General features: G+C 41.3%; 1 long non-coding RNA gene across 1 annotated transcript in view; it reads right to left on the bottom strand.

Annotated features, from left to right (window-relative positions):
- Positions 1-759: 759 nt before the first annotated feature.
- Positions 760-8,620, bottom strand: part of LOC113417255 (uncharacterized) — a 28,072-nt gene continuing 20,211 nt past the window's right edge. Inside the window, exons 2-3 of the long non-coding RNA XR_015745965.1 lie at positions 5,105-5,253; positions 760-831 (exon numbers count right to left, since the gene is read on the bottom strand). This is a non-coding gene — a long non-coding RNA (uncharacterized LOC113417255). The remainder of the gene's footprint in view (positions 832-5,104; positions 5,254-8,620) is intronic.

Raw genomic sequence — 8,620 nt, 5'->3', positions numbered from 1 at the left:
TGAGAAGGCACTTAGAAAAGACAGTGTGATTTCACCAGGTTACCCTCACTCTAACCCCACCCTGTGTAAATAATAATAGGGAGAATGACTGAAATGCTATGGAATCCATTTTTCTTGTTGAGAGAACTTTTCACAGTTCTGATTGAACAAACAGAGGTTTATGCTTTCCTCCCAGTCTGGAAGAAACGGCTGATGTGCAATTATGTCTGAAGAGTTCTCTTAGCTGAGCTCTTTCAGCTTCATTCCTAGGGCGTTATGTTCTTCTCCTATGAGGTTAGGGCATGGTGAATTCCTGCTGGCTCAGGAGAACAGCTTCAGAAGTTGGGAAATCTATTAGAGTTGTAGAACTTTGTCCAACATAGGGTAGGAGAATGGGCAAATATGACCAGCGATGGATTTATTTGTTTGTTTGCTTGGCCAAGGCAATGGGAGTTTTCAGTGGCTTAGGTGATTTGTGCCTCTTAACTCGATCTTGATTTTCCAGGGTTTGGCGGATTGAGGTCAGGATTATGCTTGTCATGAGCAAGACTGAAGGGTGTTATTGTGTGTGTTCAGCTGAAATTGGAATGTGTATGCCTTAAGCAAGATTGTACACTTCTTGATTGCTTTGTAGTGGTACTATTTCAAGTGAAAAGTAAAAGGGGTGGGAGTGAAGTATTAAAAGGAAACTTTTTCATGGTGGAAAAAAATGTTTTATTGTTCGATGTGCAACCTCCCGCTCTGTGCATATGGGATTGACGCTCTTATTAACTGTACAAGTGCAGAAATGATGGATTTTGTGGCAGAGAGAATTGAATTGCAGACATTTCTTCAGACATCATTCTTCAGTTTCTAAGAGAAAAAATAGATAAGCCTGTTATTATCTTAAATTAACACTGCAAACTGTATCTTTGGATTAGTCAGATGTGAGGAGGGTAGCCAAGAGAAAAATACCACAAAAATACTGGAAAAACCTATAAGTGCTCTACAAATAACACTTCTCGTTGTAGCTACTAATTGTGCATTAAAAGGGGAGAGGGGTGCCAGATGAGGCCCAGGAAAAAGCAATTTTGGAAACTGGACAGTTGAGGCAAAAATCTGTTCCTTTTTGCTGGCATAGCTTTTGAGCTACAAACAAAATAATGCCTTGATTAAAATTGACTACATGACTCAAAAATTGTTTCTAGGCAGAAAAAATCTTTATGTAAACTAAAATCATGTTTAAAGAATAACTTCTTACATTATTAGGTAGATGACCTACTTAAGGTCCCCTGTTAAAATTTGGCATTGCAACCAATGTGGAACAAAGGTATTAAATTAATTCCAGACCATTACATTCTTATCCTGTGAGAACAGTAAATGATCCAGTTTTCAATTGTTACCTACCACAGAGACAGTGGATTTTTGTGTGTTCAGTACATGAGCCATAGTTGTAGTTGTAGTACAGAAGAGTTAGTTCTTTGGAAGTATTGAGCTTGATGTCAACTCATAAAACATTTCTAGGCCTGTTTTTGAAGCTTGGGTCGAGGCTTATGATTTAACTAGGGCAACTGCCGGAATCCTGACACTTGAGATTCCTTGAAATACTGAACTTAGACTACTTACCTATCAACTGGAACATCCAGGGATTGTCAGATTTTTGGGGTGAAATCCCATAGTAAATGTTTCCCTTAGGAACAACTTGAGTTCCATACAGTTTCATGCATATCAGTAGCAATATCTGCCTGAGCTGGTGGTTGGACTAGAAGACCTCCAAGGTCCCTTCCAACTCTGTTATTCAGTTAAAATGAATATACTTATTTGTAACAATTTCATTCCTCACATGGGATTTCCCCCCCCCCTTTAACTCTAGGAGCTTTTAAAGGCAGGGGTGGGATTCAAATTTTTTAACAACCAGTTCTGTGGGCGTGGCTTAGGTGGAGGACATGGCTTGGTGGTCATGTTATTGGATGGGGGTGGCCAACTCAATATCACTCACATTGAGACACGCATCTCCTCGCCTGGCTTCTCATGACTGTGGGGATGCTGCAACAGTTGTAAGTGTGAAAAACGTTCATGTCACTTTTTTTCAGTGCCATTGTAACTTTGAATGGTCACTCCACACAAGCAAAGTACCAGCAAAGGAGGGGAAAATAACTCCAGAGAAGTTCCTGAGACAGGAAGTCTAGTCCTGCCAAGAATGTAATAAGGGTTAACAGAGAGGCAGTTTCTGTAAGCAACACCAGAATGTTTCCTTCCTGCCTTCCTTACAGGATTAGGCCAGTAATTTCTTCTAATAACCGGTTCTCCGAACTGCTTAGAATGTTAACAACCGGTTCTAGCGAACAGGTGCAAACTGGTAGAATCACACTCCTGTTTGAAGGTATACTCATTTGATGACCATTGTATCTACCGTGTTTTTCATATAATAAGGCCGGGTCTTTTTTTTTTTTTGAGCCCCGAAAAAACGGCTAGGCCATCTTTTCGGGCGTGACTTAATTCCCCCCCTCTTGCATCCTCAGGCAGGTGGGCAGCGATGGCTTGGATGTTGACCTTGGCGTTGGTGGGGCACTTTGTATCGGGAGAGCTTCCGCGACCGTTGCTTTCCCTTCTCCCCGTGCTGCCGTGGCACTTAGAGCAACACTGTGGTGTTTGGCGCAGCCACGCAGCATTTGGTGCAGCCATACGGGGCCGGCCAGGGGTCCTTCCTGCAAATGGAGCCCAGCGGAGACACTCGGCTTCAGGCGCTCCTGTCGCCGCCTTCCCAGGCATCGTTCGAAGGCAAAGCCCATTCTTTTAAAAATGACACCTTACTACCGGTATGACAAAGCCTGCCCTGCCCAAGAGGGCAGCCCAACCCCACATGGGGAGGCGACTCTCCGGGGCCACAGGCAGGATCAGCCGCCTGGTGCCCACAGGAAGGCGCCCCCCCCCCAGCCACTGCCCACCCATCCCGCCGGGCACCCACCTGACAAGTGAAAGAACCGGGCTGACTCGAGCTTGGCTTCCTTCCCAAGTCCCTCCAGCCCGACCCAGAAGGGGCTACTGTGAGAGGCTGCCTGAGGCAATGATAGCACTCATCCATCCGTGGACAGGGAGGCAAGGCGACAGCCCGCGCCGTGTCCTTCTCCAAGCTGAGCCCCACCAAGTGAGCACCTCTGCCCGATGCCCATGCCGCTGCAGCGTTTGGAGCTGCCGGTGAGTTTGGAGATGCGTGGGGACAGGGACGGGCTGGGTGAGGGGTGGAAAGAACGGGCGGCTTCGGGCTCTCTCCACTGGACCTCCCGGCCAGGAAAGCAGCACCTGAAGCCGAGTGTCTCCACCAGGCTCCAGTTCCAGGGAGGAGTCCTGGCTGGCTGCGCGTGGCTGTGCCAAATGCCGCATGGCTGTGCCAAACACCGTGGCATTGCTCCAAACGTCGCAGCAAGCCCCCCCGCCATTCCCCCCCATTTTGCATGTTTTAATATAGGCCTTAATTTGGGGGGAGGGGATTAATTTTATTTCATGCCAAGAAAACATGCTGGGACTTCCTATTGGGGGAGGCCGTATTGTTGGAGAAACAGGGTATGAAGACATTTTCTTCTTTCTCTTTTCGGAAACACAACCTTTTTGTAAAGGCAGCCTGATAATAGTAAAAATGATATTTTTATCCTGAGCACTGAGTACTATGAAAAGCCCTTCAGGGTTGACTATTCCCTTGGCACCTAGGACTTCAGTTTATTATTTGCTTGAACAATGCCTAGGAGTTGACTAAAGAGATTTCTGAATGAATCTACAGGTGATGACCACATCGAGCTGATCTTGGTTAATCTTACAAAGCCAACCAGCATTAGACTTGGTAAAATTTTGATGAAAGGCCACCAGAAATCCCAGGGATCAAGCCTAGACTAGGAAGCAGATAACAGAAAAATGTGTTGTGAAGAAAATGATACGGATTTGCCCATTTAAAGATTTAGAGCTAAGCTTGATGTAAAGGAAGCTCTTCTTGCTAAGTCATTGTGTTGAAAGTTAAAATGGATGACGTATGTGGTGCTAATTGTACATCTGTTTTTTCCTACCTTTATTTTGTTTACAGATAATTAATCAATGGTCAGGAAGCAAGGAGGTGATGATGAAGAGATTTTTTTGAAGCACCATTGCCTGATACTACTAGTTGTGATGACCTGGAGTGTAACACAAACGTAACAAAATCCAAAACGTAAATAAATGTCCTTTAATGCCTCCAACTTGGCCCCACTGTTCAATAATTCTCAGTTGGAGATAAAACTTATTCAAAATAGTCTTCAAAAGAAAGCAATACAGTCCAAACTTAATGAGCAGATAGAGGTGAAATAAAAAAACTAAAACAAACTCCAATGAAGGAATTTCCACAACGATGAACAAATGAACAAATTTCCAGCCTCCTCCACAATCTCCAGAGCCACACCTCCACTCCCTGTCGGCTGTTCCTCCTCTCCCTCAGAGTCTGACTCTAACAAGGGCATGACACTAGTTTTAAAAGGCTACAATCTTTACTATCCATTTCCCTGATAATAAGTCCCATTTAATTTAATTAATACATATCTGGATTTCCACTACACAAGTTGTAGAAAATGCCGCAGTAGAATAGTTTTTCATTGGCCTTTGGAACATAGACCTGCACCAGGTATGTATGAGTTTACTGTTCATTGTAAGGAAACCACAATCACATGCACACTTTTAAAAACTGGTTATGTGTCATCAAGTTAGTATCAAATCAAAGAGACAAAATGGATAGATTTTCCCCATGACAACCTGTCTGTAAGCTTCAGGTCTTGCAAAAGTGCACCCATCACCACTGTAACTAAGACTATCCATCTTGCTGCTGGTCATTGTCATTTTCTCTTTCCAAGTTTTCCAGAATTAGAGCCTTTTCTTCACATAATGTAGATGTGTCCAACCATTGCTCATGGGCCACCTGCTGCTCTGGACAGCTAGTAATGCAGCCCCACAAGATCATACATTATGTGATTTCTATACAATAATTACAATAAATATTTGATATGCAGCCCAAGACAATTTCCCTTCATTCAATGGGGCCCAGGGAAGCCAAAAAGTTGGACGTTCTTTGTGTCATAATAATGTGCTTCAAAGTAGAGGAGAGGAAAGAGAAAAAAAAAGATTGTACCTGAGGATACATGAAGCATATTGAAATGTCCTTGTTTCAGATTTGGAAATGCGGGGATAAATGAATCTGTGATTCTTGCTTGTTCACAACTCTGGAGCTGTCTTCCTAGTTGACATCAGAATCCAGGTTGCTCTCCTGATACCATGTTCCTATATGTAATACATTAAACTCTTCAGAAACTAATATTTTTATGTTATATAACACAATTTAAAACATGAATAATGGCCCAATAAAATAAAATAAAACCACAGCAAAAATAAATATGAAAACATGCTGGCAACTCAATTGCAAAATGAAAAGTGTCAGCAGGTGCAAGAGGTTAAAACCACGGAATCTAGTAAAATGCAAATTTGTTTTAAAAGCACAGAACAAGACATTTGGGAAAGGGAACTCACCCCCTATCCCCCATGAAGAATTAAATCAAGCACTCAGGTTTTCTTATGAACATACCTTACATTCAGCAATAGTTGAAAATAGTTGTATATCTAATCCAGGCTCCTCCAAATCGGTCAATATCTTACCCCAAGGCTTGATGAGTTTATCCAACGTGTGAATAAATGGCTGGAGGTCAAAAGGGGTCAGCAAATGAGGAGGGTCAATAGGAACAGGCTGAACCCAGAAGAACGTAGGGAACCAAGTATCAGTGCCATTGTTGTTGCTCCTCAGATGCATCCTTCCCATTTATAATATTGGTAGTTCCAGTAAAATATTATATTTCCATACTTTAAATATTACCTTTATTTATGAAATTGCTGTTATAATTGTTATTGAAATTGATTAGTTTGAGTTTCCCCCACCCCTTCCATTCAATCATGTCTAATTCCTAGGGCCTGCCTTGTCCAGGCAGTTTTCTTGGCAGGGCTTTTCGGAAGTGGGTTTGTCATTGCCTGCTTCCCAGAGAGAATCATCAGCTCAAGGTCATTCTGCCGACTTTCTGCCTAAGGTTGGACTAAACTCATGGTCTCTTGATTGTTAGTCTGATGTCTTAACCATTATATCAGATAAGTTACAGATAAGTTTTCAGATAAGTTACAGTAGTGTTCAGTATTTTCATATAATACCGTGTTCTGACCCAAACCCTTTTCCAATAAAACAAACATGAATCAAAGGGAACAGAAACCTTTTAATGATTCTTATGAATCCCTGCTTAAAAGGCTGCTGCAACCTAATTAACTTTGATAAGCATGAGCCTCGCCAAAACTGTGCGAGGCTGCCAAGATAAGGTTACTTAGAAATATTTTACAACAGAAGAGTCTTCAAATACCAGCTAAGATACTGCAATGTCCATGAGGCTCAAGTTTCAAAATGTCTTTGCTTCCTGCAAAAATGTCCGATTCACAGCTGGCTTTTATCTTCTTGAAGGAGGGGCCATTACCTTTTAGCCTTACTCCCGAGTCATCCATGCTGCTGCAGCTGCTCTTTCTTGCGAGCAGCCCTGCATGCATGCGCACTTGGCACAGGCTCCTCTGGAACCTCCTCATTGCTGCTGCCAGCCCCCACAATCTCTGAAGGCAGCAGTCCACTCCCTGATGGTCCTGGCCCCTCATCTGAGTCCTCACTCTCCTCAGCCGTCCGCACCTGCTTCCGGCTAACCACAACATACAGTAGTATTCATTATTTTCATATAATAAATGTCTGAGGGTTTATGGACAATATGAAACTTCACAAAGGGTCAATGAGCTGAAGAGTTTGGGGACCTCTGATCTAACCAATGGCTTTTTTTTTTGTCCAACCATCTATCCCTACATCTTCTCCTTGAGAAAGGTAGTTAGGTCCTTGCCTTTCCCAGATTGCCATAATTTTCTTTCAGGTATGGGTAGCACCACAACTGAGCCCAACATTTCTATTGGTAAGCGAGACAATTGTTAAGTGAATTTTGCTTTTATGACCTATATTGACCCAGTGGTTAAGTCAAGCAGTTGTTAATCAGTGACATGATTGTGAAGTGAATCTGGCTTCCCCTTTGATTTTTGCTTGTCAGAAGGTCTCAAAAGGGAATCACATGAGCCTGGGACACTGCAACCATCATAAAGATGAGTCAGTCGCTTAGCACCTAAATTTTGATTGTATGTTCCTGGGAATCCTGCAATGGTTCTAAGTGTGAACAACAGTCATAAGTCACTTTTTTCAGTGCCATTATAAATTCCAATGGTTCTGAAACAAAGTGTTGTAAGTTGAGGCCTATCTATATATATAATTATTATCTTTGCCAAAGGAGACAGGCAGTATAAATTCTCTCCTGCTACCTTTGCTTCCGAGTTGGCTTCTTTTGAAAGGGGAACAAAGTAGGCAACAGCTTCCAACCAGCGCAAAGTTGTAGACAGCTGTACAGGTCAAACTAAAGCTGTTTGCTATTGGCAAAAAGCCACGCCTGGCTGAAGGGGCTTTTTTACCCTTGCTTTTTTGGCTCCTGCCAGAAGTTATGCCACTAGGGAGCTGCTGATTGAAGCTTTTGGGAAATGGGTAGAACAGATAAACATGCTGAAGTGATCTTCCAAATCTGCTAGCCCTTCTCTTCCCATTTCTGTCTCCTGGGAGCTGCCAGTTATAGTATTTCCAATTGAGAAATATCAAACTGATTTAAGAAAGAAGTGCTTACAGGAATAAACACTTCCATGCAATCTCAATAAAAGGAAGCAACTAAAATATACTTGGATAGATAAAAATACATACTTGGGTAGAAAAAAATGATAAAGGAACATATAGATTTAAAACCAGAAACATTTCTGTTGGTTATCATACCAGAAAAATATAGTAAAGGGACTATGTATCTAATACTACACATGTTAACAGCGGCCAGAATTCTATTTGCACAACATTGGAAAGGTATGGAGATCCCCAAGAAGAGAAGATAATTAAAGAAAACTACTAGAATGTGCAGAAATGGATAGATTAATACTTGAAATTAAAGAGAAGGAAGATACGGAATATTTTGACACATGGGATTCATTTTATCTATGGTTAACTAACCGAAAGGAATTTAGAATATTTAAAATTATAAGAGAAGGATTAATTTTACTCTGAGGGTTTATTATGATATGTTTATTATTAATAGGATTTAATATTAATAATTAAGTATTAATATTATGTTGAGAAAAAACTGTTATGATATGATCACTACTAATGAACATTATGATGATGATGATGACTGTTGCTCGAATTAACTGTAACCAGACAACACACTGTTCATATAGACATTGAAACTGTTGCTCTTTCTTTACATAGTAAAAATTAAAAAAAATATTTTTAAAAAAAATAAGTAAATAAAAGGAAGCAATTAGCTGATCTTGTTCAGAGGTGAAAAGACATCACACAAGAAAGCATGAAATTTGTGAACTGCTGCCAAGAAAGTTATAGATATAGATACAGATATATATATCTAGATATCTAGATATCTAGATATATATCTAGTTATAGATATATTCAAGCAGTCCATAGGAATGTAATAAAACAGCAGTGTTTCGATCCTTTTGTATTCAATTGTATTCTTACTTCTCCAAATTTGCTTTCTGTGCA

The sequence above is a fragment of the Notechis scutatus genome, chromosome 1, assembly GCF_049901735.1.
Source record: "Notechis scutatus isolate UNSWTSFEM ecotype Mainland chromosome 1, rNotScu1.2, whole genome shotgun sequence".
NCBI lineage: Eukaryota > Metazoa > Chordata > Lepidosauria > Squamata > Elapidae > Notechis > Notechis scutatus.
This window is presented reverse-complemented; position numbering and strand designations above follow the sequence as displayed.